Raw genomic sequence first — 13,983 nt, 5'->3', positions numbered from 1 at the left:
GTGTATTGAATATTCCTAAGTTATTAATAGATTACGTGCACATTGCGTTCTTCTTCTCTAGCTTAAATTCTTTCTGCGTTTAGCAAAATTTATTATCACGAATCAGATATGATACTCGGCTATTAAGAATATTATTATTAATATGTATAGAGATGTCACACAACGAGACTGACATTTTTATCTTGAGATGAAAAATTATCCCTTGCCGTACTTTAACGAGCCTGACTCGGGATCAGAATTATGAAAGAAACCAAACATCAGTATGATAAGTCGAATTCATGATTATAATTTCATGCTACATGCGCACATCACGAGTCAGACCCGAGGTCATAATTTCATCTGTAACGAGAATGTGTAAAGTTTGATATAAGGATAAAAAGACGGAAACGACCTGGGAATGCACAAGAACCGAATTGTTCCGAGTTAAATAGTACGACAAGGGGTTAAATAAATCAACAAGATAACGATATATCAAGTATGTGACCATATCATTACATGATTCAAGATCATATCGGTCTAAAGGGGGTTAATTAATTCGAGCTGCTCGTAAAACAGATGTTTAAAAATATTTTGTGTTGTATTGGGATTTTCACTTTTACATTAAAGTGTTGGCCGAAAGATGACTTTAACCGAGACTTCTGGCTAATAATTAATTTCGGTGCGGGAGGAATTTCGTTATATTTGCTCGTCATATTTTAGGGCAAGAGAGAGACCTTCTGTCATTCCGCGATTTATTTACCATTCGCGCTCATTTTTCATTTCTGACCCGCAAGCAGGGCCGAGTATGCGAGGAAGCTATATGAAAAAAGTTGTGTACAAAATATCAGAAGAATATTTTCGATGAGAGAGAGGTTCACCCTCCCTCGAGCATAGAGTGGGCCCTTTGCATTTCAAGAATACCAGTTTCGGTATACCCACCTCCCCTTCCCAGCTCTGTACGCTTTCCCTTTACACGTCCCCACCCGCCGTCCCCTCCCCCTCACCTTCCCCGTCTTTTTCTCCTTTAATTTCGTTTGCCGTCAAACTTTTGAACGGCTCGAGCTTTTGAAACTTTTCGATAGGAGAACGTAAATACATTGTTCAAAGACGACGGTGTAGCTATAGGTTGCTATCAAAAGATTGTAGATATTGTAACAGCGTTCGCAGGTCGTTACGTCAGCCGAATGGCTAAATCCTCGATTCTATAGAAATTATAATTGGCTACCTTGGTCGTAATACGTTCATTCCCTCGTTTCCGGAAGAAATAGGGAATAGGCTTGTTACGTGTTATTGCTGATTCTATTATAATGTAAAGAAAACCTCTTACAATAGTTACTTCAATTTAAGAAAAATCTGATATTTGATTTATTTATTTTTTCACACATAGATGAACATTCGATACGTTGTTGTATGACATTTCTATATTAATCGATAAAATTCTTGATAGCAAACTATTTATTCTGCCTTGAGATAATTTTCATTACATTTATATAGCCATAAAAAAATGCAGGATTTACGTATAAGATTAAGTGTTTTCCATAACTGAGACACTAATTAAGAAATATAATCAACTGTTGAACAAAATAATTTGTTCATACTTAGAAAAACATTTTACTTTCTCTGTTCAGTCCTGTACTATAATTCTTCTTCCATATACGCTTTAAAGTTGAAGTATGGTTCGCGATTGCTAGCAGTGTATTAGAGTCGGTGCAGATGTGAATGTTGATTATCATGGTCCCGGGCGTAATTTATCGTGTCTACGTATCACGACGCGTTTCAGGAAATAATGCGCCATTATTAACGTGCTGAATAAAAGCGGAAGGGCAGGAGAGGATACGAGCTATGTGCTAAGCGTGTATCATTAACGCGGTCGTACTTGATCAGCAAGGAGAAGAGGGTGGGAAAAGTGAGAAAAACGGAGCGCAGACGTGTCGGGCAATCAGCAACGCAAACAACTAGGCACCACGAGTTGGTTTTTCTTCATCGGCTGTTATCAGCATTATCGTCTTCGCGCTCCCCCTCGGATTTCCTCATCGTCCCGCACTGCGGACTACTTCCTTCGTAGATTCGTCAGAACTTGATAGGAAAGCGTGGGAGTTCGACTTGGATAGATTCCAATCTCTTCTATGCCGATTGGATTGTTGCGCATCTTCCCTGTGCCCGCGATATACTTGCAGCAGAACGGAAACGTTTCCTTGGTTGCTAGAAGTATCGACGAGCTTACCGAAAGTTACCGGACTTTGACAGATTCTTGGATTATATAGTTGGTCCTTTAAGAAAATATATGTTTCCTGCGTACTTTGCTGAATTCTATAGTCTAGCACCTCGTGTTAACACAGCCAAACAAATAATAGTTAAATCTAACATAGTCAAACAGACACACGACAAATGAGTATAATTANTTGTTTTGCAGAACTTTATTGTTCATGATCGTAGGATTTGTTGTATGATTATGACTATATAATAATTTATTTAATGGTTTGATAGAATTTTTACTGATTTGGAATATTTGTCAGATTTTTTAATGGACAATTAATACTTGTAAATTTCCTAGAGCTTATGAACGGGAATACAATTTACTTAACGCTTGCTTGTTCATAATAATACAACGTTGATACGATATAAAGATATAATTCAAGTGGGTACCTTAAAGATGCATACCTAATGTGGAAGCAAAGGGTGCCTCATTGAATGCATGATCACAGCGGAGAGTGTAATCTGATTGTGAGAGTTTACAAAATTACTGACTTAGATTCGATTAATTAATTGTCTGATGTTCGCGATGCAAAATGCTTTTAGCGTAGTTGCTTGCAGAGAACGTACGATCGATGCGATTGCGAATGGCTTTTCTTTTGATGTGGTTGAGATTGCTTACCAGCGAACGATGGGGAACAGACGGTTTCAGTTATTTTGGAATGAACAGAATAGATTGAACTTGTGTCGAGATTGTTAAAAGAGAAGCCATTTAAAGCAAAATTAAAAAACTAAAGCGTTGATGTCCTGATTTTTTATAATTTCTTTTAATTGAAATAAAATTTCAAATGAAATCTCTTGGTTAATAGTGTATCTAACGTAGACGTATTCGATTTGTTTAATATTGGTCGATTCGAGAACCGTTGTTCAATCCGTACAGGACAAAATTTGATCAGCCGCGGTCAAGACCCGAAATTGACATGCTCTGTTTGCGATATGATATCACGAAATAGTGTGTATCGTGTCAATCACCCGGTGTCATCGTATCCGACACGACAACGAAATGGCAAACAATCGTTCGTATCCCCACGCTTTTAATCCGAGTTTACCGGTACATGATTGTTCGAACGATAAAATTAATTCAGAAAGTTTCATCTATTATCCATAAATGACGTCTCGATGATTTATATTCATGCGGGAATTAACATTCATAAAGAGAGTTGATTATACATTTTCGACATGGATATTCAGATGCAAATGCGAGAGAAGATTACGAAGCAAAACTCGAGCGGCGTTACCTTCTATAGGCATAATAAATGCAATAGGTGCGTGCTAGAATTAATAGAATTTTCACAATTCACAATAGAATTCGATTCGTTTTCATTCGTTTTATTAATAATTTTACTTTACTATTGTTTTCAAATATTAATATTATAAATTGAGGTAGATTGAAAATAAATTTTAAAAGCCGTTCTTATATTTTCATGTATACATAAATACAATCGTTTAATAAACTGACAAAAGCAATATCGATTTTGACGAACGTTATAGTACGTTATAAAACGGAACGGAATTGCATAACAAAACTACGAGAGCGTTAGATCGATAACTTGTAGTGGAATGATTCTGATCCAGATTGATGTTCCCTCAGGACATCTCGAACGTACCGTGTAATTCGGTCCTTTTTCACTTTGGGAACAGTGAATGGTTCATTTGTTCGAGATCACGCACCATAATTTTCATTCTGATTTCATCCTCCACCACGTTTCAATTGAATGATAGTTCTGAATTTCTCAATGAAGATATCTTTTATCTTTAAATTGATCAAGCAATCACAGGGTTCATTTCCTTTCTGTTTTGTATTTTCGAGAGTAGTTATTACTTTTGAGTTTATTCATACCCAAATCAATTATGCATTAGGAATATATCAACTGCATAATGTTTCTACGCGATAAAAACTTCTACAAATTTTCTCGATTTAATGTATTCTCCAATCGGCTCGTCGACGGGTTAATATTAACTACGTTAACGTAAGAGTATGAATATTTAACGTTAAAAAGAAAAACGGCGACACTTCTTCCCTCGGACGTAATCAAGTTTTTTCCCCCGTTTCTTCTCATCCCGCCGCGCTCCGCTGTAATTAGTAGCGTGTCTCGCGACGTTCTCCCTGGATGCAGATTTGCGCGCGCGTAAAATTTGTATCTGACATCCCCGTCGTTACGTATCCACTTCGCTTGTTGTTCTTCCACATGAAATGCAAACGGATGTACGCGTTGTGCCTCGTCAAGCCAGCCATATTTGCATTGTGAATCTAATTTTATTATATCTGCTTACACGTTTATGGCTCGCATTATAGTTTCTTTGCTCCAATAAAAATAAGAAGCATTAATTTGGTAAAGTCTGCATAAAATTCTAGTAATTTATTTGAAACATAAATCAAGCGTTTTCTTCAATACATTTACACAGATTACGTACATTTTTCATGATGATGAGGTGATGCAGGGCGTAAACATAAAATTGAAATTCCAAAAATATTTAAAATATTTTATTTGTAATGCGATTCTAGAAAAATTATTTTAAAAACGTGCATAATTCTGTAAAAAGATCTCAAGGATAGAAGCTCCAAAGCGTAATGCTCTTTGCTGTGGTTTCTGCAAGCGGACTCCGCTTCTTTTACGTTTCGCATTACAAGTTCGTGTTCCTCGCGTGCAGCCGTTCATGGATTGGTTACGGTCTACGAAACGTAAAACGCAGGGTAAACACTTTTCCCTGCTTTCGGTGGAAAGTCGTGCGCGGAAACGCGAGGCATGAATGCGTGTCCATGAAATTGATGGCCCCGTCGGAATTTATCTGAGCGATCTGCCGTTTTAAAGAAAGTTTCTCGATTCAGGGATTCGCCGTTCCGCGGATTTTTATCGCGCGCCGTTTAATCGCGAATCGTGCGGCTACGGGAACTTTTAATTAAAGTAATTTCACATCTGAGGCGAAACCGTGTGCGTGGAGCTTCAGGAGATATTGTTTTTCTGCTTGTTCGCGAGGGGCCAAAAAAGAAGGGTTGAATTAGGAATTCGGGAAAGTATCTGAGGATTAAATTATTCGTTGGCTAAACTAAAATCAGTTTCCAACGTTCACATTAATTGAAACATTTGTTTAAAGTATTTTCGATTACTCTGGAATCGTTTATAATTAATAATATACGATACATTTTTGAGAAAAATAGTAGATGGAAGATTTTATCATCAGTAAGAGAAGACAGATTGTTCCTGAAAACTGATGACACTCCCGGTATAATTTAAGCAAATCGCTCAATTAAGAGCTATGAGGGCATAAACTCGCAATACGTCCAACGAGGCACTCCGGTTGGATTTGCATATCCGGGAGCGTGAAAAAGCCGCCGCTACTCTCTCGTTCGCTTCGAGACGTCGGCTTTACGAGGCGCGTTTACGTTGGGCCGGGAACGGTGAAGGTAATCCGAGATACCTACCAGGAAGTCTCGTTAAGGGAATAAATGTGATGACGCCGCAGGCGGTGGAGACATCGTACGGGGTTAAAAGGCAGTTCGATAGTAGTGAGAAAGAAAAAAATCTAAGGAAAGGAAGGAAAGGAAGGAAAGGAAAATAAGAGAAGGCGGTGAACGTAGCACGCAGAAGGCTGTACTTATAAATTGCTTAATCGCTGCGTTTCACGGATCAGGAACTTTAGAAAAACTCACCCGCTTTCGGTTCCTACCGCGTTTCGCGTTGCGGAGGCGCGCTACTTGACGTCGTTTCGCGTCGAGAACGCTTGATGCGGAAGGCGAAAAGCGATCCCGACGGGTTTCGTCAATTCACCGCGGCCTTGACGTTTTCTATTAACGCTCGGGAAACTGTGACGATGTTTTAACCTTGCGAAATCTCGGCTTGGATTTACATTGCCGAACTTGCCGGTGAAAGGAAATTGCTAAGGTTCTCGGCGTGGCTTTCGTGGTACCGCGACGCATTTTGGAAATCGTATAGCGGCGAACGTGTGAATAGGGAAAATGGTTCTCGAGTTGCTGAGAGAAAATATTTTTTTTAGATAAATATACAACAATTCTGAGGATTATTAACCGCACCATTTTATATGGAATTGTTAAAAAACGTACGAGATAAAGTAAACGTGAATTTCAAAATCTCTGGTATAGATCAAGTGGATTGCAATTTTTTTTGTCAGTCTCTTAACCCATTTTCGTTATTAATGTATACATATATAAAATACGCTCAATTTTTCTTGTGATTGTTCTCAAAATACATACAATAAATTAACATAAAATTATTTTTCATTCATTGATTTTATTATAGAGCATTGGAAAATTATTAGACTATATCTAAGGAATGAGAAGTTTTATGACAAATGAATAGAAAAATTCTTTTAATCAAATCAGTAAGTAATTGTTAATTCTTATTGATTCACACCCAGTACATAATAGTATAGTATTCGCCTATATTTTTATTAGTTATTATTATATCAAATGTTATAAAACATTATATCCTTTACTGTACTAAATATTATAACAACCATTATAGGAAATGTAGCATGAATTGGTGTATGAATTATTTTATCAAATATTATAAAAGTCATTATATTAAGTATAACATCAAATATTGTATCAACCACTACAGCAATTCTTTTATGAAATGTTGTAATATTAAATTTATAGCCAGCAGAGTAAAATGAGAATTGAATAATAGCCGAATGAGAAAGAGGCAGTATTGGTCTCGTTACTGATGCATTCGTTCGGATTCGTAGACCCTCTCACGAAACATCGAGTGGGAAAAGCTCGTGGGTATCGCGGAGAAGAAAGTAATCGCGGCAGCGTCTATCGTCCGTACAGCCTCGAGCAACCAACCCACCATCCGTCGGATTGCCATCGATTTCGCGCAGTTCCATGTTCTAGCGTCACCCTTTACATCTCGCGTAGCCGCGTTGCATCACGTTCTACATACCTTTGATTTCATTCAGAGTTTAATGATCGTGCGTTGACACGTTACCTTGACACTTGCAACGACCAATGACGTATTATTTCATTGATACATCATAGTTGATATAAAAGAAAAGTTTTTTGAGAAATACGGGATATGTACATAACTTTGGTTTTTATATATTTCTATTATTGTTGGGTGCATTAGGTGTTAGGTGTATTATTTATAAACAAATTTAATGTAGTCTAATTATTAGGGAAATTATATTAGGTAAGATTATTGTGGCCATTAAATAATGCGTACCAAGTTCTAAAAAATCATGACTGATAGCGCTGAGAGACAACTGGAGAATGACGTACCCTTTAACTGGTTGATTAATCATTAAACACCGAAGGGACGCGTGCCAAGCGTGAGGATATTACTAATGGAGTTAGTCAAACATAGATCACATCTGTCATTAACCGGAGCTACCGTAATACGTTAGTCTGATGGATACGGTACGTAATATAACGCGAGCATTCGTATTAAAGACGCCAGAAATTCGTGATGCGTTTCGCATAAATAATGAACATTTGGTCATTAATGAAAACTATCCTCTATCATTTAGATACAGTTTATCAGTTAACACGTCTTTCCTATCGTAAAATTAATATTTCGCACAGCTTTTCTTTATTGATCCATACTATCATACATATATACATGAGTCTGTTGGTGCGCAATAATATTATTGGAAATCGGAGGTGCTCAACAAAATGTCTACGTAATTGTATTAACTCTTACTGTGTAAAGGTGGGTAGTTTGTATGCAAGTAAAATATTGCTTTATGTGTTATAAAAATTGTTCATATAAATTTTTTCTAAAATATTTTGATTTCTCTGCAGAGTAGAAGACTGAATTGATGTTTAAAACTTTGCATGTTTTACACAATTAACGTACCGGAAAAACGTATACGCAATAAGTGTTAATAATCATGCTTTACTGATTTTTTATCGGTACAGTATTAAGTGTATGTTAACATTGACTTATATTTCGTTTCAACCGAACGTTCTAATTTGAACACTGAATTGATTTTCAGTGATGTAAGAAAATATAAGTTTTTCCGAATCACATAAAACGAACAGTTTGACGGATTTAGATAAAAAAGTTTTGCGGCCGCGGTAGCGTTCGGATCTTTAACTTTCATTGACCTGGTTTCGCAGCTACTCCACTGAGTAAGGGAGTAATTCTGATTGCCTGTCCGTGGTGCAGCATGTCGACGCGAGATCTCTGGCATATTTTTCAAACTACCGAATCGCTTGTCCTCTCCCGTCGCCCACGCGAATGAAAACGTTTTCTGGATCGATTCTCTACGGCACACAATTAGCGCGCTTGATATATTCCGATTCTGTTGCGTCATGATAATAAAACCGTCTTCACACAATGATAAAGGAATCACGATTTTTGTAGTAGTAGTTATTTATTTCATATCTCTCGGCACTGAAAGAGGTGCTACTTAACTTAATCGTAGTCAACGTCTGAGGGGTCACTATGTTGTTGTTAGTGCGTTTTGGTCATGTGCGAGTGACAATTATTGGTACGTTTTTTCAGGGATTGAATCTACTGTTCCTTCTTATACTGTAGCTCAAACACATCAAATGACAGCTGTACACATAGATATTACATGTGGTGTTTTACTGCTACATGATACATCTGGTGTCTATCATTCGCATATTTTATAAGAGCAGCATCATCCATCACGGTTTATAACGTTCTCGTTGAACTTTCGACGACCGTTCTAGGGCTACGTCGGTCCTCGTTATCAATTAATCGACAACGCCATCGTGAGTCCCGACGTTTATGAATGACATTGCAAAACACAACGACGAAGCTAGATTAAAACGATCACCGGATGTTGTCGATTTTCTAGTTTCGATCAGCTCGAGCAGACTGTTTCTACGTGCTACAGTTAGATTCCAGCCCGACGGCACAATAGCTGGTCCGATGACGGCTGCCAGCTACCACGACGTCATTTGTTGGTACGCGTTCACCTGTACGAACGGTATCGACTTTTTAATTACGCGCTACATTTACACCCACGGGACATCTGTCCCTTGCCAGTCCTTCACTGGAATCAACGATCACTGTCTGACTGTCAATCACAAACTTTTCAATCACTCACTGTGTGGATAGTAGATACAAGATTTTGCGTTTTGTTAAGCATTTTCGTTTCGTTCGTTTTCGTATCGGTTTTTTGTATTTCATGTCGAAGAAGTCAAATTCTGCTTATGATATCAGAATCAGAATGTATTATTAATTATGCCTAATCAGATTTTTTAAACTGGCAATCTTTCTCCTTATTTTCTGTTTCTTGGACTACATAAATTTTCTCATGATTAATTCGTATTAATTATGAAATTTTAATTTCGCAATTTTCTCATCTAAAAAGCTGACAGCAAGAATATAGTTATTCTTTATGATTAATAGTTGGGAACAATTTTCCAGCTAACAGACTTACTTAAACAAGAAGACTTGGATATATAATTACAATATACAAGACTTGCTTCCGCCGTTTGACTGCAATTATATGTAATAAGATAATTTAACAGTGAATTAAGCATTCGTTGTCTTCAAATCGTAGCATGGCCGGCTGGTTGCTCGTGTTTCTGTAATTAAGGCACATTCAGACGGATTACATTGGGGTGGCGTTAATTTAATGACCCTTGATTGCTCAGTGCAGTAATTGCCGTGCGGACACGCATGCGATCCCTTTTTATCCTTTCGGATGGCCTGCTCTGTCTGGACGTACTGTACTTGACTGCCATCCTCACATGAATCTAAATAATTCCATTATTTACCGACCTGTTGTGCACTCGTTTACCGAACTAACTTATCCCGTGCGCAAATTAATTCTTCATTATAGTCTCCATCGACATTAAAATTTCACGGAACTTTGATGATGATAACATATAATTTTATTTTGTCATCGTAATCAATAAAGTTATCAAAACGTATCTTCAACGAAAATATAATTTAAATGCAACTTGTTAAAAATGGAAATTATTTCCACATATTTAGACCACTATGTTATCATAATACTGATGTATTGATTAGTTTGATTGATTTAAAGCTTAAAGAAAGCATGGATTAATGTATTATAAAAATTTGTTTTACTGATATAAGACATGTTTAATCTCACACTAATATTTTCTGTTATAATCTATTCCTTTATTTATACAAATAAACCTTAAAGTGAATTAAAAAATTCAACGCATAATATTATTTTCATTAGACAAATTATATAATTTTACAAAAGAAGACTAGAGTTTTTTGTTTTACGTAAACTGTGACAAATTGGAAACAGAAATGGCAGCGATTCTGAAGAGAGCGAAGTTTTTTTCCAACTTGGGACATCCATTACGTGACCGAGCACTTTCCGTAACAATCCGTTATCAATCTTGCTAATGCCGTACCTCCCACTTCCTTATTATCATAACGCGAAGCCTGAGACGCATCGCAATGAGTCGGAAACCTTGAACAACACCAGTTATTCGTTTCTTCCATTTGGAAAGAAACGTACACGGTTTTTCCAACGTTTCTGGTAGTTGTTGTTCTTTCAGTTTCTTACATTTCAAATTCTGTATCACTCTTCGATTGCTCAACTGTTGTTAATGATGATTGATCAGTAGACTGCGGATTTTTATGCAACGTATATTGGTAATGACAATTTAAAAAACGAAAATCTGATAAGAATTTGGTTTATTTGTAAAAAATAATAGCATGCATTTTATTTTCGATTTTGTATCTTGGATATTATTGTACAATATGTGCATTTCCTATATTTGCTACAAATACAATTTTTTTATAAGCGCATAAAATCAGTAGTGTATGGATCTCTGTAGCTCGGGGAAAAATGTACCAATATCAGTATCTATGAAGTTGACACAGATATGTTCAATTTAATGTCAAAAATTCGTGCTCAAGCATAATTTCTAACATAGAATTCCATGCTGCTTCAAATATTTTCTACTTCATGAAAATTAAAACTCATATGTTAGTCCATTAATTTGGCCAATATATTCTTTTTATTGACATTGCCATATAAAGATGCCATTACAGTCATGTCTAGATAGAGTTTGAAATTATATCACAATTGTTCACAAAACTTAATACTGGGTTTAATTATTTATTGCAAAAATATATTATTGGCTCTTTTCACATTAAGTCAAAGATATAATCTAATATCTAGCTAACCCTAATTACTCGTAAGCACTTGTCGCAGCCTGCTCTTGAACATGCTTAATCTTCAGATTCCTCTAACCGATTACGTTTGGAGTAAATCTACTGCAAGTTGAAACATATGTAGGGAGCAGGGAAGATTTCACTTCCGACGACAGGGGCACAAAGGAGGCTTATCTTATCTCAGTCATTGCCTTCGATACTCGGTCAGATTAGTATGTCTGACTATCTTATCGTTAACAAATAGCAGTACGACAAAGCCAAGGACACATAATCAGATGCACATTTCTTCCCGAAGAAAGCTTCCGTGTTCACTATAGTACTTTGTCCCTCGTTGTACTCCTGCATCATTTATCGTCAGTGGTGCCCTAATTTTAATTAGTACACTTTGTATGTACGTTCGAAGTAAGGTAAAGGGCCGGCATAAAGCGTCGCCTAACATGAACCGTGATATTCTCCAACAGCTGTGCTCCCCGCTCTAATTAAGTAGCATCATAAACATACGTTCTCCGTCGTTCAGGCCGGGGACCCTCCTTTCGTTCTTTCTCGATGGGGTGGTCATGCATACGCAAAGTGACTGGCACATATATCCCAAGAGCCATTTTCCAATTGACCAGCATTCGTAATAGAAACCAGAGGGTTCGTGGACTCGAGTAGAAGCATAAATGATCGTAAAACAGGGACAACGGTGATGGTGCGTGAGTCGTGAGGCCAGCGTCAGCCTATTCAGGAGCGCGAGACAATAGATTTAAGGTGCTTTTTCCGTCGATCCCATGAATCTTGCGCGCGTGACGCACGAGCCCTGATGGTCAATCGTTCTGAAACACTTTCGTCGCGCCAAAAGCCTTCCAAGTCCTTGCACCCTCGATAACATTATCCCATCGAATAATGTCTCTTACATTCAAATTAAGCTCATTTCTTATAAGAAAGCATGAATTGGATGACAATAACAAAATTAACGCGACTGCTGATTGCCAAACAAGACGCTTATATAACTGGATNTATTTTCATTAGACAAATTATATAATTTTACAAAAGAAGACTAGAGTTTTTTGTTTTACGTAAACTGTGACAAATTGGAAACAGAAATGGCAGCGATTCTGAAGAGAGCGAAGTTTTTTTCCAACTTGGGACATCCATTACGTGACCGAGCACTTTCCGTAACAATCCGTTATCAATCTTGCTAATGCCGTACCTCCCACTTCCTTATTATCATAACGCGAAGCCTGAGACGCATCGCAATGAGTCGGAAACCTTGAACAACACCAGTTATTCGTTTCTTCCATTTGGAAAGAAACGTACACGGTTTTTCCAACGTTTCTGGTAGTTGTTGTTCTTTCAGTTTCTTACATTTCAAATTCTGTATCACTCTTCGATTGCTCAACTGTTGTTAATGATGATTGATCAGTAGACTGCGGATTTTTATGCAACGTATATTGGTAATGACAATTTAAAAAACGAAAATCTGATAAGAATTTGGTTTATTTGTAAAAAATAATAGCATGCATTTTATTTTCGATTTTGTATCTTGGATATTATTGTACAATATGTGCATTTCCTATATTTGCTACAAATACAATTTTTTTATAAGCGCATAAAATCAGTAGTGTATGGATCTCTGTAGCTCGGGGAAAAATGTACCAATATCAGTATCTATGAAGTTGACACAGATATGTTCAATTTAATGTCAAAAATTCGTGCTCAAGCATAATTTCTAACATAGAATTCCATGCTGCTTCAAATATTTTCTACTTCATGAAAATTAAATCTCATATATTAGTCCATTAATTTGGCCAATATACTTTTTTTATTGACATTGCCATATAAAGATGCCATTACAGTCATGTCTAGATAGAGTTTGAAATTATATCACAATTGTTCACAAAACTTAATACTGGGTTTAATTATTTATTGCAAAAATATATTATTGGCTCTTTTCACATTAAGTCAAAGATATAATCTAATATCTAGCTAACCCTAATTACTCGTAAGCACTTGTCGCAGCCTGCTCTTGAACATGCTTAATCTTCAGATTCCTCTAACCGATTACGTTTGGAGTAAATCTACTGCAAGTTGAAACATATGTAGGGAGCAGGGAAGATTTCACTTCCGACGACAGGGGCACAAAGGAGGCTTATCTTATCTCAGTCATTGCCTTCGATACTCGGTCAGATTAGTATGTCTGACTATCTTATCGTTAACAAATAGCAGTACGACAAAGCCAAGGACACATAATCAGATGCACATTTCTTCCCGAAGAAAGCTTCCGTGTTCACTATAGTACTTTGTCCCTCGTTGTACTCCTGCATCATTTATCGTCAGTGGTGCCCTAATTTTAATTAGTACACTTTGTATGTACGTTCGAAGTAAGGTAAAGGGCCGGCATAAAGCGTCGCCTAACATGAACCGTGATATTCTCCAACAGCTGTGCTCCCCGCTCTAATTAAGTAGCATCATAAACATACGTTCTCCGTCGTTCAGGCCGGGGACCCTCCTTTCGTTCTTTCTCGATGGGGTGGTCATGCATACGCAAAGTGACTGGCACATATATCCCAAGAGCCATTTTCCAATTGACCAGCATTCGTAATAGAAACCAGAGGGTTCGTGGACTCGAGTAGAAGCATAAATGATCGTAAAACAGGGACAACGGTGATGG

The sequence above is a fragment of the Ceratina calcarata genome, unplaced genomic scaffold (genome assembly GCF_001652005.2).
Source record: "Ceratina calcarata isolate Rehan_Ccalc_2016 unplaced genomic scaffold, ASM165200v1 scaffold145.2, whole genome shotgun sequence".
Taxonomy (NCBI): Eukaryota; Metazoa; Arthropoda; class Insecta; order Hymenoptera; family Apidae; genus Ceratina; species Ceratina calcarata.
This window is presented reverse-complemented; position numbering follows the sequence as displayed.